At 55.2% G+C, this 25,509-nt stretch overlaps 1 protein-coding gene across 1 annotated transcript in view; it reads right to left on the bottom strand.

The window, feature by feature from the left end:
- Positions 1 to 17,991, bottom strand: part of ZNF469 (zinc finger protein 469) — a 50,297-nt gene extending 32,306 nt beyond the window's left edge. Inside the window, exon 1 of the mRNA XM_033129163.1 lies at positions 17,858 to 17,991. The gene's annotated coding sequence lies outside the window, so the exon portion shown is untranslated. The remainder of the gene's footprint in view (positions 1 to 17,857) is intronic.
- Between the last annotated feature and the right edge of the window lie 7,518 nt (positions 17,992 to 25,509).

Genomic DNA, 25,509 nt, shown 5'->3' with positions numbered 1-25,509 from the left:
ATTTCCTTTAAAGTCCCCCAAAGCAGTTCAGCCACATTAGTGCTTGCTTGCTGCCAGACACTCTGACATGTGTGTGTGTTTTGGGGGCGGCAGGTGGGAGATTGCAAAAACCATCCTGAGTTACTAAACTGCAGGAGTTTTTCTGCTTCTGGGGTCAAGAGCTGCAGGGCTGGAGAGCATATCTGGCTTGGGCCACAGGGAAGGCTGGGCAGGACAGTAACCATGAGGGACATTGTGGCCACACTGGGGTAGCTGGGAAGGGCTGGTCTTGACTGCCTGGAGACTCCAAACCTTGTCTGCATTTCCTGGGGGCATCTGAGCAACCATGGGGCCTGTACGGCCCCCATACCCTCTGCTCTGCTCTGCTCTGACTATGTTTAGCAAAGCCTTATTCGTGCCACTTTGCTGGGGACCGGTGCTCACCCTCTCTCAGCCTCTCCCAGCCTCTCCCAGCCCCAGCCCCACCTAGGCACTGAGGTACAGATGCAAACGCCCAAAGGAACCGGGTGAGAACACAGTGAGGCAGAAGAGCTTGGGGTGATCAATAGGGAGTGCTGGGGACTGAGCCCAACAGCAGATTCATGCCACATCCAAGGGGGCAGCAGCTGTTCAACCCCACCCAACTGTTTGCTCGTGGCGTCATAGCCCAGTGTGGACGCTTCTCTCAGGTTTCCAACACAAGCACGGATATTCTTGTGGACTCCTATGATTTAAAAAGCAGCTGTGGCCAACCAAACACAGTGCTGGGTGGATCTGACCCAGGGGCTGCCAGTTTGCAATCCCCACCCTGTATGTTGTTGCTCCCCAGAATTCAGATCTTCTTGCTTTGCCCCATTTCTACCCCTGGACCATACTTGCAGCTACAAAGTATGTAGCTCTGTGTGAAAATCTGTTTCTTGCCTGCCCAGCACCCATCCTCCTACTCCTGGCAATAGCACCTTGAGTTTCCTCTGGGGAACCACCCTCCCCCCACCTCTATCCATGTGGTTGTGGTGGGGCTGGCTTTCTCCTGTGTTGTTAGACTAGATTCTGATGCCACTGTTTGAGTACCTGGATCCAGCTATGCCTGAAGCATGCACTGCATGGCACAGTTATGAAAGTCAATAGTTTCATATTTGCTTACCCTATTTTGAGTTGAGTTCTGATCTCCTGTGACTGAAAAGTGTCCTGATCGAATACAACGTCACATGGGGTTCACAGGTGAGCCCCTCTGGGCACTGGCTTCATCCTGGGTCAGCCTCTGACTGTCCTGAGGGGCCGGATACATCCTATAACCTGCTCGTTACTTGTCTCCTTACAGAGCCGCTGGAACTTGCCTCTCACAGTGGTCGGTGTGTCCTTTCTGCAGCCCCTCTCTCCCTACCTTACCAGCTCAGGAGAGCACACTTCTTCATGAACTAGCATGTGCTGCGTGCCTGTCCTGGGCCTTGAAGCAACGAACCTGCACCAGAGATTTCCAAACGATTCTAAGACCTCCCACTCTTCCTATGAGACCTTGCATGGACACCCACACTCCTGGAGACCCACAGCTTCCTGGGGCTCGGCCCTTCCTCACCCCGCCAAGAGGGCTTAACAGAATGTGACTGCAAAGGGATATGGTGGCAGGATGAAATTCTAGTTCCGATTAAAAAGGCAAACAACCCATTCATACCGGTAACATTGATACACTACTCGAAGCACTTCACACTGCTGGTTGCCAGTTTGTCATGCCTCTGAAGGGCCGACGGCTTTTCTTGAAGTTTTTACAGGAGAAATGGCGTGGCGTCTGGGATTTGCTTTTAAAACAAAGCAGCAAGAGTAAGTGTGCGGGCAGGGACAGATGGAAGCGGATTACCAGGTGTTAGTAGCCCTTGCAGCTGAGTGACTGGACAAGAGTTGGGTGCCTTTCTTGCTCCTTTTGTGTAAGTTTTAAAAAGTCCACCATAAAAATGTACGAACAGTTATTCTATAAAACAACCACCATCACAAAAATTCCAACTGTGTTGCTAAGGACCCCAGAACTGCAAGGAGTTTTGAACCGTGGGATGGCACACAGACTCCACCTGTACTGTCGGTTCCAGGAGGAAAGATTGCAGGAGGGAGTATCCCGTAGTGTGGCCCCAAGAGGTGCGCGCAGCGAGGGGGCCCCTCTTTGGCCTTTAGGCAGATCAAAGAATGTACTGTCCAAACTGGACATTTCTGAGAGTAAACGGGGAGTGAATTATTTTGTTATAAATTTATAAAAACTGCAAAATAGAAAAGGACACTGACCGAGGAGGTAAATAAGTATGTAGAGATTGACACCATAAGAACATGGGACGACACTGCAGGGGCTTGCCCCTTGCTCTGGGGTGGGGTGGGGCCTGCCCCACCGCCCACACCTGACACCCCCCCCCCGGGACTCTGCCTAAGATGGCAGCTCATTCCATGCACTCCTCCTCCTGACTCCTACGGGTCTGGACCTTGTAAAAGTTGAAAGCGTCCTATCTATACATATTTCCCACATATCTGAACTCTGGCATGTGCAGCTGGGTGTTGCACGCATGGTTTTATCTTCCTAGGGAGAGCTGGCCTTTTTATGGGGTCTTTCTGTTCCCTGAGGGTGGGCCAGATGAGAGAATCGGCAGACCCAGGACAGCTTAACTGGCCGTGTGCCCCAGACTCTCCCCCAGCCACCCTGCCCAACTTGTTTTCCAACAGGAAAACACTGGCTGGGGGAGACAAGAGGGAGGTAAGCCCACTGGGCAAAGAGCCCCCAGGGATAGGAGAACGATGCCGGGATGAAGTGGGAGGGGCCTGTTCCCTTTCTGTACCCCCAGTTTCTGGCAGAACCAGCCAGCATCCAGTGGAGGCTCAAAGAAAGCAGGTAGTTATTCACAGAGGGGAAACTGGGGGCTCCACTGGGATGCAAAATATCCATCTGGGCCGTGCCATGTCCACACAGCATTCTCTCCCCACTCCAGCATCCCCAGACTGTCTTCTCCTGGCCTCTCCCCGCAAATCGTGTTCTTGTGAGTTTATCATCCTGCTGCAGTGCAGTGTCTGCTCATGTACTGGGAATCCTTGATCCACCTGTTCACCTGGGTTAACTGCCTCCTGTGTTGGACGGGAAGCTCCTGGAGGACAGGGCCTAGTTTGACAGGTTCACCCTTGTATCTGCTGCTTGGCACAATGCCTGGCAAATGTATTCATCCATCCATCCATCCATCCACCCATCCATCTACCCACCCACTTGTGCATCCATCTTCCATCCATCCATCCATCCATCCATCACCCATCTATCCATGCACTTGTCTCCAGGACTAGGATTTTGGTCCTGGGGCCCTGAATGCAATACTCTAGCCCTGGCTCACTGCAGGGCCGAGGGCAATACAATGTCTTGGAGTAAGCAACTGCCCCACCATGGGACCCACCACCTACCCTGAGAGTAGATCTGACATGACTGGACCTAAATGGCATGGGTACCACAGCTCTGCCACTGACAGCTCTGTCCCACGGCTGAGAGACGGGACAACCCCCCTGGGCTCCTTTCTGGTCAGTTCTGGGGTCCTGTGGGAGGAGGGACCTTACACAGCCAATCTGGGGTCTGGGTCCCCGTTTCTGCTTGAGCTTCTGGAGGATTCCAGGGCCTTGTGGGCCAAAGAGCTGGCAAGGGGCTGGAGTGGGGGACCCAGCTGTGGCCTGGGTCATGGCTGTCCTCCCCGCCCCACCGCCGTCCTGGTAGATGTGCCGCCACCCCCAGAGGGAGACAGTGGCCTGCTGTCTTGGGCCCCATCCCTGAGGCAGCTCAGCCCTGGCCTGTCTCTGCTGTGCTGGGGTCCGTGAAGACACTGGTACCGCCTTGAGAGCAGGGCCAACTTGGCCCGTCCACTGAGATGCCGAGAAGTAGACGGAGCGGAGTCACCGTGCCAGCTCACTTAGTCTCTGACCAGGGTCCCTGCACTGCAGCCACCAGCTGACCCATGGCTGAGCCAGCCCTGAGCCCTCCATTTGCTGCTGCCGTTTTCACAACTGAGAGGCCAGGCCTGGGCAGAGGCGGCCACCGACTGGGAGGTCCCGGACAGCAGGCGTAAGCAAAGTGGTCCTGAGAGCCCCAACCGTGGCAGGGCGGCCCTCCTTCCTGCCTCACCAGGCCAGGCGGAAATGCATCCAGGAGCAGCAGAAGCTGCCCTGAAAGACCGAAGCGTGGGCCCCTCTGCCAGCAGGTGGGCCTCAGTTTCTCCATCTGGAAAATGGTGCTGTGGTCCCTGCTGGCTCAGAGGTTTTGAGCTGCAGATCCCGGAGGAAGCTGGGGTGCTGGCCTGAGCTCCTGAGGCAGATCTGCTCAGCTCCCTCACTGGGTGGGGTCACAGCATGCTGAGGTTCAAAGGTCATAATGCAAGCTAGGCAGAATCACGTCTTGGGTGTGTTGACCCTAGAGGTCAGGCTCTTCTACTGGCGCCCTCGTCTGTTCCCACCACGGGAGCTGACGGCTCCGTACTCCCCAGGGAAGGCCATGGGGACAGGTGTGGATGAGGAGCAGCTCACTTTGACCCTCCATTACCCTTCCCCCCAACAGGTTGCCTCCATCACCAAGGCTGAGTGTCCCGCCAATCCACAAGGCTGGCCCAATGACGAAATTCCCATCTCCTCACTGAGGAACCAAGGACCAGAGAGGTGCGGACACTTGTCCAGGGTCACACTGGCAGGGGCCCAGTGTGCTGGTGTCAGCCTGAGGCCAACTGGGGGCCTGGAGTGTGACCCCCACCTCTTGGGTATCCCAGTGTGCCAACTGGCCTGTGGACACAGCCTGCTCCTCCTCCTTAGGTGGCCCAGGGTTCAGCATTGGGCAGAGCCGTGGGGAGGGGACACCTAGGAGAACGGGCTGCTTGGCTGGGGTGCTCTCAGAACGACCCAGTTGGCCTCCACGCAAACCACCAACCGCCAGCCACATAAGCGAAGCCAGCTAGGACCAGCTGGCTGCCCCCGAGTGGCCTGGGCGGGGGCAGCAGAAGCACTGCTGCCAACCTGCAGACTCATGAAAAATGATAAACCATTGTTATCCGAATCCCCCAGGTCTGGGGCTGTTTGTCACACAGCAATAGATGGCTGTAGTAGTCAACATCTCTTGGCTTTAGGTTTCTTCTCTGTGAAATGGGGATAAAATAGACTCCCCAGGGGTGTCGGAGGGTTAAACAAGATGGTGTGGTCAAGCCCTCAGCACAGTACGGGCTGACAAATGACTGCTGCTGTTATAACTTCATCCTCACCTGTCCCTGGACCTATGAGAATGATTGTTTTCCTGCGGGGAAGCGACTTGGATCAGACCTGACCATCTGGCCACAGATCCCATCCCAGATGCTCCAGCTGCTGCAAATGACCCACCTCTACGTTCATCGGCAAAACTCCTGTCCCACTGTTGGGGTGACCACCACGATTACCAGGAGGTACCGTGTCTTTGCATCTAAGTCCTGAGCAGAGGGACCAGTGAACAGTGTAAAGTGGGGGTGGGGAGAACCCAGCTCCCCCCACTGGTCAGTGTGAGGAGCCAGAAATAAAAGAAGGGACCTTCTGACTGCACAGCCAGGAGGCAGGGATCAAAAGCTCCGTCTCAGGAAGGAGACGGATCGCTTCCTCTCTTCCTCCAGCATTTTCTTCATTTGCTGATAAAATGTGCTTCTGAGGCTTTCGCTTTGTTTTCTCTGACCTGGCTTTGTCCCGTGGGCTGATCGAGGCCTCACTCTGCCAGGCTGATGGGAGTGACCTTGAGCTGGGCCAGAGGTGCCTCTGACTTGTGCCTGAGGGTCTGGCCCCCCGAACACCGGGAGGCTGGGGAGCAAGGACCAGACTCCTCTCTTGACTGGCACCCCCAGACTTCCCAATGCCAGCATGTCTGGGACAGAAGGAATCTGAGGTGGTCTTACACTGGGGGTTTCCGACTTTTATAGTCATGGAAACGTTGGTTCAACTGTCCAAAAGACATCTTACAGAGGAGAATCTATCTATCTATCTATCTATCTATCTATCTATCTATCTATCTATCATCTATCTATCTATCTACTATCTATCTATCATCTATTAGGTTGGTGCAAAAGTAATTGCGGTTTAAAAGGTTAAAAATAATTGCAAAAACTGCAATTACTTTTGCACCAACCTAACATCTATTATCTATCTACCATTTATCAATCTTACACATACATACATAATGCCTAGATAAATATTCAGATTCATATTTATATGTTGGGGCAAAGATTACTAACATAGGAAGAGGCACAGCCATGCCCTCCCAAGCCCTGGGAACTCTGAAATTTGCCAACTCAATCTCCCTTCTCCCTACCTTTCCCAATTGCTGGGGAAGATAAAGGGATGGAGACCCACACGATAAAGGGATGGAGAATGGGAAAGCAGGGTGTGCCCAGACTGTGAGCCCTGGTAGGGGCTCCCAGTGGGCATGGATTCACTAAAGAGAGGCTTCCCTGGAACTTCTGCTGGGCTGGCAGGTGGGACAGAGGCCTGAGCCATTGGGCCCTCTTTGCCACCCTACGGGGTGGGTGGGTGGTTCTCCTGAGAGAGAGGCCAATTGGGCAGAAGGAAGAGCCAAGAGATGGAGAGAGGCCGACTTTCGAGGTATTGTCTGGGAACCTGGATCCACCTCTGCCTGAAGCCTGCTAGTCTTTTCAGTCCCACAAGCCAACAAATATGCTGTTGCGTTGTAGGAGTTCTGTTTTCATCACTTACACTCAAGAGACCCAAAGCATAACAATACGTACAATACAGGTCTAGAGGGGAGGCATGGGACAGTCTGAACGCAGCAAATGCTCTTGACTGATCCGAGCCACATGGCAGGACTGACGCATGGCAACGTCCTGGCACCAGGGGCATCGTGGGTAGACTACAGCTGTCACTGGGCTGTGAGATGACCGATACAGGCGAAGGAAACAGATTTTAGATTCATACATCTGGGCTCAGTCCCTTCTCCTTGCTGGGTATGCAATCTCAGATCCTCAAATGGGAATTATAATATTTACCCAGAGGTGTACTGTGGGATCAACACCAAATAAGCTGGACCAAATCCTAGCTTGGTGCCTGGTCCACAGTACTCAGGAATGGCACCTGATCCCAGTAACCCAAATATGCAATTTATATAATATTCTATATAAAATACATACAATTATATAAAATAGTATCTCTATATAACATATATATGTATATGCAACATACATACAATAACATACATATGTATGTATTTCATGTATGTATAGCTACCTATTTCCAGAGCTTCCGAACTGGCCGTCCAAGGTCATCAAAGAAATCTCCTTGCCACAACTTCCTGAGGCGCTGCCTACAGAGTCTGACACCAGGTAGGGTTCCAGAGGCTGCTTCACTCCTGGAGGGCTAGCCGAGGCAGTGTGAAGCTGCTTGGGCTAAGGTGTCATCCAGGGGAGCAGGCAGAGGGTGTAGGATGGGTTGAGAGGTGTGGGTGCCCTGGGGTGGGCACGGGTGCCTGCGGTGACCACCAGGACGGAGACCACATTAAAAGCACAGTGCTGGGAGCCCCTGCGTCCCCTGTTCCTGTGGGCACCGCGTCTCTTAGCCGCATGCTCACTGAGCACCTGTACATCTCCTGGCCTCCGGGGCCAGGAAATGCCCAGGCACAGCAGGTTCCAGGAGCTCACTGGCCAGCGAAGCAGATGCCAGTATGAGCTGATGGAGTGATGCCCAGGAGCTTGGACTGGAGTACAACCCCAACCCAAACCCCAAGGCCACCCTGGGTGCCCCAAGAATGTCAAGTCTCACGGGTAATGTTTACAAATACAGACGATATGTTGAGATGAAAGTGGTTTGGTGAACAAAATATATCATGAAAATGTGTATCCCCTGGTTCTTTTCCTCATGTAGCCATTGGAAACTCTGAAATGAGCCCTGGGGTGTGCATTCCACTTCTCTCAACAGCACTGGTGTAGATGGGGAGCCCTCTCTTTGGGAGGCCCTATCGCTGATGGACCTTTAGACCTTGACGATCTTTCCTGAAGGCACACGTTTGAGATCCCTGGGTGCCAGAAGGCTGATGAAGTGGCGTCCACTCCACTTTCTGAGGGAACAATACCAGCTGCCGGACACCAGGCCTGGCCCGTGGCTGGCAAAGCACTTTCAGACCACATAGGTCCTCACCCCCACACCAGGAGGCAGGACTTGTGAGGCCTGAGGGCAGGTGGGGAGACTGAAGCTCAATGAGGTGAGATGCCGTAAGGTAGCCCCACAGCCGCCTGGCTGACCCTTACCTGAGCCCTCCTTGTGCCCGACATGACGAGGTCTCTTGTGCTGGTGGGGCTCAGCTCACAGCTGCCTGGGTAAAGTCCAGCTTCGATCTTTAACTCAATAGGCTGCAGACCCGAGCACGCAGACCCAGGCACCTACCGCTCCAGCGGCAGGCAGGCCCCTCCGGGAGCCTCTGAGACTTTAATTATTCCCCAGGCACCAGCCCGGCATAAATACAGCCTAGACATCCAAGAAAAGCACGCTGCCGGTACGGGGAGCCTTTCCCAGAGCTAAATGCAGCCTGGGCACTGGGCATGCCGGCAAGCGCGCTCAGATAACAATCGGATTAGGCAGGCCCTGAGCTGACCCTGGAGTGGGCACGCTCCCACTCACCGGGAGGGACAGCCGCGGCCAGGCGAGAGGGCCGCCGGCTGACTTTCTTCCGCTGGGAGGGCGCTCCGGGCGGGCGGAGAGCAGGAATGCATGTGGGCTGGTCGGCGTTTAGAATATATTTATAGATGGGGCATGGCTGCCAGCCGAGTGGTACCCTTGAGGTCAGCTTCCTGCCAGGCCCTGTGGCCAGATGTTTACTGAGATTGCAGAGAGACCGACCCACCCACGCAGGCCCGGATTTATTCCACAACCACGCTCCGAGGCTGCTCCTTGCTGGGGCCTGGCTGGGCTCCGGAATCTCAGAGAGGAGATGACTGTCACGACCCTCCTCAGGTTCCAGTATGCCAGGGACTTGAGACACGGAACCATTGTGCCCAGGGCAGATTTAAGAAGGGACCATGGAGGGGAGGGTACTCAGGCTGCCTGGGGAGGGAAGTCTTCTCAGAGGAAAGGCAGGGCAATGTTGGAGGTGGGTTTTGAAGGATGGGTAGGAGTTTTTCAAACATCCCAAGGAAAGAAAAATAGCATGTGCAATGGTATGGTTGTGATCAAAGAGGTGGTGCACTTGGAGATAACTCTTGTCCAGTGTGCCTAGAGCACGGCATCTAGGGATAAAAACATAAGGGTATAAGAAGGTCAGGAACTTCAGTGTGGGCCAGTCTCCAGGGGAGCTTGTTAAGATGTAGATCCCAGGCCTGTTCCCAGCGGTTTTGATTCAGCAGACTTGGCGGAGCGGGAAGACTGAAGTTTAACCACCTCCAAGAGAGTATGATCCAGAGCCACCGGCCCCAGTTTGAGAAACCGAGGCTCAGAGAAGGAAGAGCAGTCAGTCTGGAGAGGCTTCCTGGAGGAAGCAGCGAGAAAGGTGAGGAGGGCTTGGACAGGGGAGGGTAGACTATGCTAGGGGTGGGCACCAGGGATTCCACAGCTAAAGGGCACTTAGAAACCCATGGTGCAATGGCAGCCATGAGCACAGGTAGTCACTAAGCGCTTGCACATAACTGGTCGGAAATGAGACTCGCACTAAATGTAAAACACACCAGACCTCAAGAACCTAAACTATCTCACTGATTTTATACTGATTACATATTGTTATGATGATAGTTTGGATATTCTGTACTAAATAAAATTAATTTCATCTTTTTCTGTTTATTCTTTCAAATATAGTTACTGGAACATTTCCAATTACCTGTGTACCTTGCATTTGTGGCTTGCATTACATGTTACATTATTATGTCATAGTCTATTCTGTTCCTGCACAGACTCATAGTGACGTACTCACACACACACACATGCGTGCACATACTCACATGTGTGCTCACACAAGAATGACATGTTCATGTGTAAACACTCACAGGGCACACACACACGCACTCACACACGTGTGGGTGTACCCCCGCTCTGCTCATACGAGCACACACATGCACACATTCCCAGACATACACACCCATGTCCACACACGTGCATGCACATGGTCTGCTCTCACACACACCGCTGCTCTCATGGCTCTACACGGCCAAATGCTGGGACAAGAGAAGGCTTTGGTCTCTGGCTTTCTGGATTCTGGAGACAGCCCCTCACAGCACAGGCCATGGACAGTGGCAGCTGCGGCCCTTGAAATGGATTCTTGCTGGCCAGGAGGTGGGCTGGACGAGCACCCACTCATTGCCCGTCGGCCATGCCCACGCCCTGGGGCTCCTGATGAAAGGGCCAGCCCCTTCTCCTATCTGTGCCTCAACTTCCTCACCTGTGAAATGGCAGCAGCAGCCCCACTTCCTCAGTGAGGTGAGACATAGCACTCACAGCTGCTCTGCCACCTGCCAAGTGCCCTCCTTCCCATCATGGCGCAGACCAGCCCCAGATGGTTGAATGGGAGTGAGTGGCGACTATCTTGAGGGGTGGGGACCCCACTTCCCCTGGCAGACCCCGGCCAAGGGCTCCATGAGGGCATCATCCTCCCCTCAGCTGCTGCCCTTCTGGCCCCGGGGATGAAGGGGCTGCAGTAAGAACTGGGGCAGGTGCGAATCCTGGCTCTGATTCTCAGAGCTGTGTGATGGAGGTAGGCTGCTCCACTGCACCCCTTCTCCCAAAAGAAGGGGCTGGCTGGGCCTGAGCCACCTCCTGCCCTTCCCTGGTCCTAGTTTCCTTTCTAGGATCAGTGCCTGGGATATGCTGTCCCCACCTGGAACACCTTCTATGTCTCCTCGCAGCCTCACCTGGCCAGCCTCACCAGATCCCGCCCAGATGCCCCTCTCCTGGGCACCTGCATGAGCCTTTGCGCCTTTCCTACAGTTGCTACATAGGAAGCCGCTTCTCGCCTCCTCTCTGGCTGCCCCCCCAGCCAGACTGTCGGCTCCTGCAGTGGCAGAAGGGTTGGTTGGTTCGCGGTAACCCTGATGCCTGGAGCATAGCCTGGCCCCTGGGCAGCCCTCCACACATGATTGTGAGGCGTGCACGAAGCACAGAGGGTAACCACCACCTGGTTACGGCCAGTCCGGGGAGGCCCCTGTCTCCTCCAACTCCAAGCGTAGGTGATGGCTAAGGAAGTCACATGTCCAGGGCGGAAACCGAGCCCCAGCACCTCTCTCCCATGCGGCGGTATCAAAGTGAGATGCTTCCCGGCAGGAGCCAGCTTAGGAGTGCCTAGGGCAGAGCACACCCCCCTGTTGGCGTTGGAGAAGGCACGTGGCACTCCCGGGCCCCATGTCGGGTCAGGCAGCCTGGCTGGAGCCCCCCTGACTCCTCTGACCACTCCCCACTACGTGGACTTGGGGCATATGTCTTAACCTCTCTGGGGTAAGAACTATGGATTCTGCTAGTTGTTGGGTGTGTCTACTCTGTGCATTCTGGAACTGTAGAAATAGCCACAGGATGGGTTTGGGGACCTACTGGGCCCCCTTTGGGACAGACCTGAGCTAAAACTCCATAGATCACCTAACCTTGGGAAGTGACGCTCGGGTCTGTTAGGCTTAATGTCTGTTCAGAGCCGGTGTCCTCAAATGACATGCTTATTCCCTCTGTGCAGTGTACAGTCATCCTGGGCAAAAGCCACGGGTCCCTTTGGGGAAGGCTGGGAGAAAGACGAGCACTATACATTTCTGGCAGTATAGTAGGGTCCTGCCTAGAGGGGCCGGGCCTCCCCTTCATTCAAGGGAAGACAACAGGTAACAGGCATGGAGAGGGTCCAGGGCTAGTGCTAATTCCTCAGAAGCCTCAGGGAAGGGTGGGGGCCCGAGGACAGAGCCCTTGCAGGACAGGGCCGTCCTGTAAAGACACAGCTTAGGATTATGACTGCCTCAATTTCCCCATCTGTGTGCTCAAAGCTCAGGCTCCCAGGCAGAGGTCGAATCCTGGGCCCCACTTCTGTTATGCAGCCCTGAGCCAGCACCTCTGTTTCCCTGTGCTGGTTTCCCATCCATAGAAAGGGGGTGAAGAGGCCTCCTACCCCTCCTATGACGGTGGGACCGGGAAATGGTGCAGCCACTGTGGGAGACAGTGTACTTGCAGCTACTCAGAAGATGACCGTGTGACCCTGCAATCCCACTCCTAGGTGTCTACCCCAGAGAAACGAAAACACACGTCCACACAAAAACACGCACACACATGTTCGCAGTAGCTTTCATTACTCATGATTGCCTAAAGGTGCAAACAATTCAAAAGTCCATTGATGCATGAAGAGATAAGCAAAACACGTGGTCCATCTATACACTGGAATATTATTCAGCCTTTAAAAGGAACAAAGCCCCACTACAGGCTACCGCCTGGATGAACCTTGAAATCATTATGACAAATGAAGAAAGGCAGTCACAGAAAGAAAAATACTGTGTGATTTCACTTACATGAAATGTCCTGAAGAGGCAAATTCATAGAGACAGAAAGTAGCTTAGTCGTTGCCAGGGGCTGGGGGGAGGGGGAATTGAGAGTGACTACCAATGGGTCTGGGTTTTCTTTTTGGAGTGATGAGAATGTTCTAGAACTAGATGGTGGTGATGGTTGCACAACCTTGTGCATATACTACAAACCACTGAACTGTATACTTTAAAGGGGTGAATTGTATGCTATGTGAACTCTAATAAAAAAGAAAACCAAAAGGTTCCTGCCATGTAGAGCTGATGTAGGAGACAGATGTCCCCTAGCACCTGGCACCGCAGCCTCCACCTCCAATATAAGGACCTGGCCCTGGCTCCCCTGCCCCATCCAGCCATGGCCTTGGTCACTCCATACTGACAGGCCCCTGGCCCTGCTGCATCAGCCACCACCCCGGCCCCTTGCTAGGAACCCAGAGAAGTCCCATTCTGCAGCAGCCCCAGAGGGCAGTGCCTGGCTGGCCACATGAGGGCCCAGAGGAGCTAGCCCTGTTTACACATGGCCACCTTGGCCCAGCAGCCCAGAGGAATGCGGAAAATGCAACGGTCACATTCTACAGGCGGAGGCCGTGCCCAGGCCGTTGGAAAGACTCAATGGCCGCTCATGAATGTGGATTCTGTTTGGCCGCTGGCTGGGATGCTGGCCCTGCGAGCAGCCCAGAGTCAGGACAGAGGCTGTTAGCAGGCAGCCAGGGGACAGAATGTCCCCCATCCTGCCACTGGCTCCTGCCTGCCCGCCCACCAGGAGGGGCTGAGGACGGAAGGGGAGGCTGCTCCGGGCATACCAGTTCCCCATTTCATTCACCGTGTTGGTGTACTCATCTCCTGCACTCACCTGTCTACTCACTCACTCGCTCACTTGTTCACAGGCACTCAGCCTCCCTCCTTTACCGACTGCTGTCTTTGGGGCCCAGGTGGGGTGGCCGAGACCAGGACAGGTAGCTGTGTACTGTACCTTGAAGACAGGCCACCTGTCCCTCTCTGCAACGCGATCAGGGACCCCAGGGGGTCACTGCCTGGTCCTGGTCTTGTGGTCCCTACTGTCGAGTGGGACCTGACCCAGGGCTCTGAGGCCGCCGGCCCTCCCCCTCCCCCAACCCATACATTTGTCACTCAAGGGGCTCGCCCACCCTAACCTGCGGGTGTGGGGAGCCTTCCTGGGGGAGGAGAGGAAAACTGTGTGGCCAGCTCCCCAGCTGCTGGTGGTGGGCCCCCTCCTGCTTCAAGTGCTGGGTGACAGGGAAGACAGGCTGGGGAGGGCCCCTGGGGTGACCAGGTCAGGATGTGGCAGGTAAGCCCCCAGATATTCCCAGACAAGCCCCGCCTTCTAACCTCCATCTTTAGGCTCTTCCCCCCATGGTCATAAACAGAGCTTATATTTGGAACTGGCCTCCCCCAAACCGGCTCTATTTAAACAAGGATGTAATTCTCAGAGACCACTTCAATCCCAACAAAAGCGGGGATGTGTAATGACGACTAGCGAACCTATAGTTTGACGCTGGGGTCACAGCCCCCAAACTCTTGCCAATGTAGTCAGTGATCTCATGTTCTGGTCACTGGGAGTCCGGACCAGCAACCGCAGGCGGTTGTGCGAGGGGGCGGGGCCCTCAGGCTTTGAAGAACATCTGGAGGCAGGAACTCACAGTGCTAACTTCAGCCAGGCCCCTGCCTGGCCTGCCACCATGCTTCCCACCCCTCCCCAAAGTTGTAGTGGTGCACTCGGACCAAGGGGGAATCTACAAGAGTGACGTGGACCCAGAAATATGTTGACGGGGCCTGGCTGCTTGACAGCACCTGACGAGGGAGAAGGGCATCCTAAGTCAGAAATGACAGCTATATTGGCTTTTTGGGCCTCTGGAGGAGTAGCTTTCAGTGTGCACACATGACAAGGTTGTATGTGAAGTCCTCAAGAGCATGGACAGAGGTCCATGCACAGCACACACATCAAAAGTGGGGCCACCACTTATGCTTCAGGTACCTTTGGGTGTACAGAAAAAGGTGGCCCCCTGGGTGTTCACAGCCCCAATAAGCCAAGGCCTGGTGAGCAGAGTATGGCCTGGTGCCCTTGTGCAGTGAACAACCTGCCCAACTGTACAGGTCCATCTTTCCTTCCACTTAGGGAAATGGCGACTCCTTAGCTAAGTTCATGGTGGGACTGAATTAAAAGATTGCAGTCAGTCCCTGAGGATAGCATCTGTCACCCCAGCCATGGTCACCAGGTGAATGGTGAGGATAAACTAGCAAGGGAAAGACTAAAGAAACAAGCCCCAGGCACCTGCAAGGCCATCTCAGTGAGCTCGCCCCCACCCTTTACCCTTCACCATGCTCAGTTCAGTCCCCAATACGTAATGGGCCAATTCCATCAGAGAATGAAGTTGGCTACAGAATCCTAAACATCTCCCAGCTAGTATGTGCTGACTGCCTGCTGTACCTGGCTCAGCAGGACGAGGCTCTGAACAGGAGGGATATTCTATTCGGAATGCACACAGACAATAAAGGGGAGATGTGGAAGAGCTGAGGGCAGAGCAGAGGGAGGGCCATTCTGACGGATAGGGGGGTACCACTGGTGGCCAGCTTTGAATGCATGGCTCCATCTCTAACTTTGTCTGCACTGGGCAGGAGAGTGAGTTGGTAACACTTTCCCAAGTCTCTTCTCCACCATGCACTTCTAGATGAACCAAAGCAAAAGTGGGCCTGTAGGCCGGGCTGAGCTGCTCACTGGGGAGGCCTGGAGAAAGCAGTGTCCAGTGGGACCCAGACTGCATCCTGCCTTGGCTGCATGACCTTTCCCTACAAACTCCCTCCATCCTGGATTTGTAGCTGGCAACTTGCACCCTTCTAAGTCTTTTGCATCTTCAAAACCCTTCCTACAAACCCTGCGCGTCTCCCCAGAACCATGGGTCGTAGCCACAGTACCTGGCATTTGCCACAGACTCACAGTGTGCCAGGCCTGTGCTGTGGTGCTCTATCCCTCAGCTCATCCCATGAATCCTTGTGAGTTCTCCCCATTTTCCTGATGGGAAAATTAAGTTCGGAGACCTTGGTGACTAGCACACAGACCCTGAGCAGCTTATTCTGGAGGCTGCACTCTGAATTACTACACAGTCTTCTCCTCATTCTTAGCCCCTCATTTTGGATGAGAAAGCAGACAAGTAACTGAATTCTTAGAAAGAGTCAAAACCAGAAGGGGGAAGGTGGGGGTGGGGGGTTGGCTTGGAAGTCTCAGGGCTCTGGAGGAATCCACAGGGTGAACTGATGTCAAGAAGCACATGTGTCTTTGGCACCATCAATGGTGGCAAGCTTCCAGAAGGAAGGAGGTGAGAGCAGGTCTCTGCTTCCAGGCCACCCTGGTGTTCAGCAAATGTGAAGATGTGGCAGAGACCCACTGACTTTCTCCTAGGGAGGGAGGCAGGACGGTGCCTGATTCGGAATGTCAAGTCAGAAAAGGCACAGGACTTGAATAGATAAGGCTTAAAGGGGACATAATCTCTCTATTAACATTCTCCAAAGGCAACCGTGTGTAAGAGTTTAATCTTATGTGTTGTGTGCTGCCCAGGATGACAGGACCAGGGACAACAGAAACCACAGGTAGGAAGCTTTTTGCTCAACCTGAAGAGAGCTTTCTCATAATCCTTTGGTGTATTCCGGGGAGGGACCATGGAATGGACTGCTGTGATAGAGAGTGAGTTCCCCGTCACTGGGGGTATTCAAGTCGAGTCAGTAACCTGGAGGCAGAGTCTGGTGGAGACTGAAACATAGATGAGGGGGTTGAAATTCATGACCTCTAACTTCTCTCTGACCATGAAATCCTGGGACTTGCTGTTTCCACACTTTTGGGGACTGGGGCCAGCCTGGGGTCTAGGCACAGGGGCCACACACCCTTTACTTGTGCTTCCCATGCAGCGATGCTGAAAGGGCCAATAGTCTCCCCTCAAGATGCCCAGCTTTCCCATTCCTCTCTCTTCTCACTCACAGGTGAGGCTCTTGGCAAGCTCTGCTCTGTGGTTCCAGGACCTGCCAGCCCAGGCACATGGCACACGAGGGCATGCCCTCTCAGAGGCTGCCCTGGTCACCCTTCTCAAAATTGTAACAGCTCCCAACTTCCCACCAGCTCCCAGTCTGATACTACCCTGGCATTTTACCCGTTTATCTTGTTTGTTATCAGGAAGTCGGGGTCTTTGCTGGGTCCAGGGGCGCCTGGGACAGTGCCGCGCACAGAGAGGGCTCAATGTATATTTGTGCCACCAACATGCAGACGTGGACTAGAGTCTATCTATGGGATGGAGTGACACTATCATCCACTGCTGCTCACCAGCTTTGAAGTGTTGGCTCAATTACTTAACCTCTCTGACCCTCAGTTTCTTCATCTAGAATATGGGGTACCACCTATCTCAGGATATGAGAATTAAACGCAGTAACACGTGGCACAGTCCTGATACGGTATCCAGCGTAAAGAGTTAACGGCACAGCCACCACCAGGGCGCAGGAGGCCACTTGCCTAGGAGCCCCCCACAACCTCTCTGGTGCCCACGGGCCTGTCCCCCAAGCCCGCTGCTGCTCAGGCCGAGGGTGCACGGCAGGATCTGGGTGGCCGCGGGAAGTCCCCGTGAGCCCTGCTGGCCTTCCCTTCCGGCCGCCGCCGCGCGGCGCCGCGTCCCCACGGGTCCCGCCAGCGGACTCCCTGGGCACGCGAGCCCGCCAGGGGCGCCGGCCGTTGTGGGGGGGGGAAGGGTCGCACTGCGTGGCCTCCCCAGCAGTAGCCCAGCGGTGTGGATACCCAGGGCCAACCTGAAAGACCCCATCCGGCCCCGCGCGCTGCCTCCGCCACCGCCCTGAGAGCCGTGGGCCAGCACACCCGGGGGCGGCCGGGAGGAGGTGGCGGCCGGGCTCCGGGACTAGCTACTCCGGTCCGCAATGAATGAGCCGGCCCGCGGTGGCGCGCCCCCGGAATCCCCGGCCATTCGCCCCCGCTCCCCGCAGTCTGGCCGGGCAGACCCGTCTCCCCGGCGGGCACGCAGGTCTTTGCAAAGTGCCCAGCGGAGGTTGGCAGAGCTCTGCAAACGGCGCTGGGCAGGGTTGAGGCCGGCTGGTCCGCGCGGCCCCGCCGAGCCCCCAGCGCCCAAGCGTTGGCGGCGCTGCACGTCCCAGGCCGGGGGAGCGAGGTCGGGTAGCCGGGCCGGGGCCGCGGTGCAGTGAGGCCGGGAGGGTCATTTGGCCCCGCCGGGGCGCTCCACCGAGGGCACGGGGAGGGGCCGGGCCGGGGACGCGGGGGCGCGGACAGCCAGGTGACCCCAAGGTCTGAGACCCAGTCCCTCTAAACCGGAGCCGGTAGCCCAGCCCGGGAGCGCTGGCGGCGCGGGGCGCGGCGCGTCCACACTCACCTCCCGCTCCGAGGGCCCCGCTCCGCTCGGCGCGCTGGCGGACACAGACGAGCGCTCTGCAGCGCGGAGCGCAGTCCCATCCCCGACCGCAGGCCCGCCCGGGCCGTGCAGACGGGCCGCGCGCCCGCCGGGCACCGAGCCGCCCCGCCGCCGCCGCGCCGCGCTCTGCCCCTGCGGGGCGGGGTGGGGAGAGGAGGAGAGCAGCCTCCACCCGCTTCCCAGGCCGGCGCGCGAGCGGGCCAAGTCCTCTCCAAACAAGCTCTCGGCAGCCGGCTGGGTGCTCTGAAGGCCCTCCGCCCAGCCCTGGGCAGCCTGCTGGTCAGCCCCCAGGCACAGGGACGGCTTCAGTTACAAACTTCGTCCCCCCCGCCCCCCCGCACCGCCCCCCGCAAGCTATTTTTAGCACCGCTCTTCCTAGGTGTTTGTTTCTTGGGATCCACTCTAGTGATGGGGGTCCCTGATGGGAAAGGCACGGTAGCCACCAAACCCCGTGTCCACGCCCCTTTGCCAGCCCACCCCCATACTGGCAGGGCTGTGCTGCTCAGATGCAAACCTGGATTTAGCCCGACTTTCAAAAGTGCTGGCATAAATGTACCCATGTGGTTTCGAATTGCTCCTCTATCCCCACCCCCTCTCTGCCTCCTAGCTTTAGCTAGGTACCGATATTAAACATTTTCCTCTTGTGCTTCTCGATGGCAGGCTGGGCCATGCCACAACTGTCACTTGGCACCTGCTTGGGGAACTGCATTTTGACGTCCCCCAGGTTGGCACCACAAGGGTGTCCTGGGAAGAGGTGCTCTTGTCTCAAGGTGGGAGTTGACGTTCCCCTTAATAAAATCTTGGTGCCTTTGCTCTGGTCCCCTTGTCCAGCCTCAGGCCTGTCACAGACTGGCCTGGTGAAGTCTGGAACACAAATGGTGGGGAGCTGGAACCATTCAGGCTCCTATGGAGAGAGGGCCCTTGTGAGTCCTCTGTTAAACGGCTTCATTCACAGATGAGGACATCGAGGTCCAGAGAAGGCAAGGGACTTGCCCAAGGCCACACAGCCCAGTGTGTGTGACACTGGCTGTCCTGGGACAGGCAGGAGGGAGAGGCTGATCCCTAGTGTAGACTTGTGGGTCTCTTTCAAGGTCAGGATAGGCCTCATTGGAGGTGTCCACCAACAGAGGCAGCCCCTCCCCCACAGCAGACAAACACAAGGTGTGGACTTAGGGCCCTTCTAAGAAGTGAAATCCTGGGAGGCATACTTCACTTTACAGAAAGGCATCCTTTCAGAATCAGCCCTTTGAACAATGTTCCCCCTGAGAGCACTGCAAGCATGCTTTAATTTACACAAGTTCATGTTTCACACCCTCTTAGGAACACCTTTATTATGTAAAGCAAGGTATAGGTAACGCACAGGATCCTGCACACCGACTTGAAAATGACTGAATGGGCCTGTGGCATTTTGGGTCTGCATGAGGGGTGGAGCTCTGAGCTCTCCGCGCACAATCTACAATAAGCTAAAATACACTGAAAGTTGAAGTTGATTGTCCTGTGCCTGTTTATTACAGCATGCGAAGGCGGTTCCAGGAATTGCTGCTGCTTGACTTGAAAACTTGAATTGAACAAGGGGTAACGGGCTCAGAGGCCCCCGCCACCCAGCCCTGCTTGGCACTGAGAGGCTCCGAGCTTCAGCTCACGTTTCTGTGACATCATTCTGGGCTCTCCTTCTCTATGGAAAGTGGCATGGGAAGGGGCTGAGAACCCCCCTCGAGTTAATCAGTATTTCAATCAAGTTGGTTTCCTAACGTTTCTAGTGCCGGGGGTCCCCTGGCTCAGACAAAGTTCCCAGAAGGTATTTCCTTCCTAATCCTTCCTACTGGGTCTATTCTTGTTTCTAAAAAAGGCCAGTTTCAGAACTCACCTGTGGGGTGTGTGTGTGTGTGTGTGTGTGTGTGTGTGTGTGTGTCCAGCCCATGGCACACCTGGACACTCCTTGGGTGGGAGAAGCTAGTTCTCTTTCATGAGCGTGCAGAAGTGACAGAAGCCCTTACTTAGGGATGGCACCCAAGCCCACAATCCTAATTGCCAGTGGACCCTCTGCCTGCCCTGGGCCAGGCGCTGTGCAGACAAATGAATCCCACAACTCTAGGATGTGGACCATGGCTCTTCCCAATTTACAGAGAGGTTTAGCACATGCCCCAGGCCACATGGTGTGCCTCTCCTGCCCGGGGGCCACTGTCCCACAGAGCTATGCACTCAGCCTTTCAGGTTGAGACCTTAGACAGCTTGTGAGCTCCCACCCTAACCCTCCAGGACCACCTGCTTCATGTAACCCAGTGCTTCTCAATCGGGGCAGCTTTGCCCCCGCCACCCACAGGGGACATTCTCTAGAGACATTTTGGTGGTCACGACTAGGGGGCTACTATGGCATCTACCGTGTTTCCCCAAAATAAGACCTAGCTGGACAATCAGCTCTAATGCGTCTTTTGGAGCAAAAATTAATATAAGACCCAATATTATATTATATTATATTATATTATACCTGGTCTTATATTATAGTAAAATAAGACTGGGTCTTTTATTAATTTTTGCTCCAAAAGATGCATTAGAGCTGATTGTCCGGCAAGGTCTTATTTCTGGGGAAACACGGTAGCAGGCAGAGACCAGAGATGCCGCTTAACATCCTATAATGCCAGGACGACCCATGACAAACAATGACCTGGCTCCAGAAGTCAACAGTGCTGAGGGTGAGAATCCTGTTGTCCACAGTCTCCTGAGGGTGGCCGGCAGCCCAGACCCCTGGATCTCAGTGCTCTTTTGCCTGATCAGGCAGCGCCTTCTCTTCTCTTCATTATCCCCAAAGCTGAACGTGCAGCCACATCTACCCCTCCTGGGAAGAGCTACCGAACACGGAACACTCGCACAGGGCACTGAGGAGGGGGCATGGGCTCTCAGGGTCCCACGTGGGAGTCCCTGCCCTTTTGCTCTTGAGGAGTAACAGAGCTGCAAGATGACACTCTGCACAGGGAGATGGCCCAGCAGTGGTACTGACTCGACGTGCCCAGAGTCACAGCGTGGAGCTCAGCTCTCCTGCTCCTGGTTAGCCCCCACGCTGCCCAAGGCCCGAGGCCCACTCTGGGTCACCCTCAAGGGGCCAAGGCTCCCTGGCCCGCTGTGAGTGTGGGGAGAGCCAGTCACAGCTCCTGAGTCATCCGTTTGACTTTTGCCTGATGTCAAAATGAAACCACGGACCCAAAGCCAGAGCAGGGGTGGGAGGAGTGAGAAACCTCCAGCAAATTCCAGGGGCATAGTGTCACATGGCCGCTCCAGCTTGACACTGACAGTGCCTTGGCATGGGGGCATGCGTCCGTCCAGACAGCCTCGAACCTTGAAAGCAATGTCCCCTACCTGCCCCGTGTGGTGGTCCATGCCACACCCAGCAGGGTCCCCTTGTCCCTGGGAGATGAGACCTCCTACCTCGGACCAGGCCTGTGGCTGTGACATATGGTGTCAGATATTTAAACCATCCTGGAGTTTTCGCAGTAAGTTTCACCTGCAATCTCTTGGGCTCCCTCAGGGTCCTTAGCTCCATTTTCCAGATGAGGAAATTGAGGCTGGAGGAGGGAGGAAACCTGCTTTAAGGGCATGAACGTTAGTGATAGAGCCTGCTTCTTTGCTCCGCTCCTCTGCCTGCCGCTGCCTTGCCACAGAACCCAGGGTGAGGGTAAGGCAGCCAGCAGCTGCCTGAGCCCTGCGGCACACTGCCTGCCTCACAGATCTGCCTCCTGGGTGACGCCCCCACTTCTCCCCAGGGCTCTGGCCAGTAGATGTGGCCATGTGGATTTGGTGGCTCTTGTATCCTGTCCCTTTAAGATGCACTTGAGCATAAATGACAGTAAATATGGAAGTACATGGAAACTGAGACCTCTCTAGGAACGGGTAACCTGGTCCATCCGAGCTAATTATCTGTGCACTGGCCCCTGCTTTCTAGAAAGTGGGCTCCAGGGAACTCACATGAGGAACATAATCAACGTCAGCAGAATTCACCAATTAGTCCATGAACTCAGGAAGCCTGGCACAGGCGGGTTTGGCCTCAGTTCCCCACTGTGCTCTACCAGCTGTGTGTCCTTGGGCAAGTCAGCAACCTCTCTGAGTTCCTCTGGGAGTTGGCAGTAGGGATGCCCGCTACTCAGGGAGGACCTGAGAAGCTGAAGGGCAGAGCTCGCCCACGAGGCATGGCTGGGCAGTCCCAGTTCCTCCTGAGAGTGGCTGGGACCTCTGGGGGCCTTGGAGCTGTGGGACATAGACACAAGGATCAGTGGTCTCACAGACACAAGGGTCCTTGATGCCCAGCGCCTGCCCCTGCAGCAGACCCTCTCTGTCCCTGATACTCTCCTGTGCCCCTCACGCACTCAGGCCAGGGCCTAGGGCACCAGAAAAAGAAAAACAAAAACTGAAACAAAAATAACAGGCTCTGGAGTACAGAAAGTACAAAATGGAACCGAATAAGTCCTCATCTACAAGGCATGGCATTAGCTTTACGGCTCAGCTGCCACTCAGCTCCCCAGTGGGTCTGGGTAACACCTGTGGGTGCATGTACACCTGTGGGTGTGATGGCGGTGGGGCTCACCCAGGAAAGGGAGACAAATGGGGGGCAGGGGGAGAAAGGAGCGAGGAGAGTCAGGAGGGAAAGGGAAAGAGAGGAGGGCATCTAGGAGAAGAGGCAGGAGGGAGGGGGAAGCCTGAGAGTGGCCCAGCGGCTGGGGCTGGAACCTGGGCGCCTCTTTCGAAGGAGACATTCCAGACTGGTGGTGGCACATGACTCAGCTGCCCTAAGTGAAGTTGTCTCTGCCCCTGTCTTCCTGTCTTCCGAACAGCCCCATTTGTGAGCAAATGTCCCAAAGAGGCACTCACACACCGACGCAGGCACGCCCTCCCACCACATGCCATGATTTCACATGGTGAGCCAGGCTTGGCTACAGGACCCATAGCCTGGCTGAAGGTCTGGGTGTGCAGAACTTCCAGAGGCAGACCTTTCCCAGGACTAATAGCCCACCTCCTCTCATCCTCCCAGCACCAGCTCCTCCACCTCCAGGAAGCCCTCCCTGCCTGCACACTGGCTCAGGTCTTCAGTGTTTCCTGAGTGCCTCCCAGCACAGCCAGCGGGCACCTGGTGGCCCAGGTCCAAACCCCAACAGCCATGTGTCCTGAGCCTCTGTTTCCCTATCTGCCGTGGTAAATCAGACTCCTTCACGAGTGGCTGGAGCCCATGGGTGACTGTTCTCCTGCTCACACTCTCAGCAGAGCATCCCGGACTCAGCCCCTCACAGGCCTTCAATATGGGAATCCTTCTAATGAAAAGAAAACAGAGGCGGCGGAGACTGGCATGGCCATGGTAACCCAAGCCAGTGGCCTGCTGCATGAATGGGCCCTTTCATGGGACAGCCACAGAGTGAGGGCCTGGGGTGGAGATATCTGTGCTGGGCCCAAGGAATGGCAGTGCCCAGGGCAGGGAGGAGAGGGAACTTGGCCTTCAGCTCCAGCCTCCAGCATCAGGGCCTCCAGGCCCAGCCTCCTCTTCCTCTGAGTCCCGGACACCCCCTTCTACCAAGCCTGGCTGCAGGAAAGGAGCCAGCCATCCCCTGTTCAAATGCCACTGTCCTTGTTTTTTTCCTATAATTATGTCTCTGAGGGATAACTACAAATTTACATTTTGCTCAGCTTGGTCATTTATTCGGAGCCTGCGCGGAAGGCCAGGCTGTAAAAGGCGCATTGATGTGTGTTTTCGCGTTGCTGGGGTGACTGGCTGAGGCGCGTGGACACAACCGGCCCTTTTAGCCAGGGCGGCTCTGCGAACAGCGGCGCCCTCACCACCTGGGCCTGTGCAAACGCCTCCGCTCCACTCGCCATGAATGACTTCAGTGTACAGAGGTTTTCTTTTTCCATACCTGGCCACCAAAACTTCCAACATTCTTCTAGAAAAAAATGTGGCAAGCTTCCCTGGGATCATTTTCTCTCTGAATGGCTTATCCATCCCGGTCCCACCCAAACATAAGGCAGCCCTTCTTCCATGTAGCGACATTAAAGAAAAATCGTGCTTCCGTTTCTGCCACCTGCTGCTGTGGCCCTAACAATAGTTCCCTTCTGACTTCCTGGGGGACAAAGGATAGTGGTCAGACATTTCTCTGAGTCTTTGAAGAGACGTTGACAGATTGCCTATGTGGCTCTGTGTTTAGCCTGCCCTGGGTGTGTCCTGCTGACAGAGATGATGAGGGCCCAGGCTGGGTGCAGAGCTGGCGGGTCTGGGTCTTGAGCCAGCCCAGGCCCACTCTGGACATCAGCAGATGTTCACGTGGTCCCTAGCCTGGGCACAGGCTTTCCTTGATGTCCCCACCCATCCCTGCCAGGTACTGTCAAGATGCCACGTCTTCTTCTCAGCCGGTGCCCTTCAGAAGGACACCTCCTCCAAGGAGAACGCCAGGGTCAGGACAGGAAGGGACCATGAGGGGCAGGTGGGTAGGAGGCCCGACCTTCACTCTGTGTGCATGTGTATATGTGTGTGGGAGCGTGTGTATGTATGTGAGTGTTTGCATTTGCGTATGTGTTGGAGGATGTGTAGGTGTGCATGAGTGATTACATGTACGTGAGAGACTACGTACAGGTGTGAATGTGCATTTGAGTGTGTACGTACATGTGTTCAGGAAGATGTGTGTACACATACGTGTCAGTGCATGTGTCTGTGTGTGTTTGTGAGTGAATATACACATATGCATGTGTGAGAAAGCACACGTGTGTGTGCGAGTGTGGGTACATGTGAAGGAGGGTGTCTGCATGCTTGAGTGTGTGGATGTGCACATATGTATGTGTGTGAGTGTGTGTTCACACCTGTTTCTTCTGGAATGCAGGACCCTTGAGCCAGAGCGCATTTACTGTCTTGCTCATGCTGGACGCTCAGCGCCTGCAACAGGGCCTGGCACACAGAAAAGCTCCTATTTGCTGAATAAACGAAGAACAAAGAGCTTACAGACATCTGGAAGGGAACCTGTGCAAGACAGTTAGGATGAAGCCCAGGTGTGTCACTGATGACACCTTGTATGGTTAAAGCAGCCGCAGGACCAGCAGTCCCCGTGGGGCGTGCCCTTTGAGGACTTCACCCAATTAATTCATTTAGTTCTCAGAACTCACCCAAGGGGAAGGGGTCCAGAGCATGTCTCAGCAGCAGCGTGGCAGAGTTCCGGGTTCACATCCCAGCTCTGCCTCTTACAGCAGGCCTTGGCAAGTGGCCTACCTGCTCTGGGCCTCAGTTTCCCCGTCCCAAGAGGGTTGTTGGGTTATTGACGGCCAGCACCAAGCACTTAGAATCTAATGGATGTGAACTCTTAGTATTATTATCAGTGCCTTTCCCGGTTATTTTCCCCTTTACACGTCCCCAAATGTCCCCAGGAGTCATGACTTACAGTTCATACTCCTAACAGCCCAACTGTGATCACCACTGTTCCTCATCTAGCGTTTGCTGCCTGCGTCTGGGCCTGTCTTTCCCGGAACCTGTACTGACCGAGTGTTCTGGCCGGGGCTCTGCCTTGTGCATCCCTGTTCCCCCCACAGGTGGTCAGTGCGGGATGACATGTGGACCCAAGGGTCCCGGCCCCACAGACATCTGTCACAAG

This window comes from Rhinolophus ferrumequinum, chromosome 15 (assembly GCF_004115265.2).
Source record: "Rhinolophus ferrumequinum isolate MPI-CBG mRhiFer1 chromosome 15, mRhiFer1_v1.p, whole genome shotgun sequence".
Classification (NCBI taxonomy): Eukaryota; Metazoa; Chordata; class Mammalia; order Chiroptera; family Rhinolophidae; genus Rhinolophus; species Rhinolophus ferrumequinum.
This window is presented reverse-complemented; position numbering and strand designations above follow the sequence as displayed.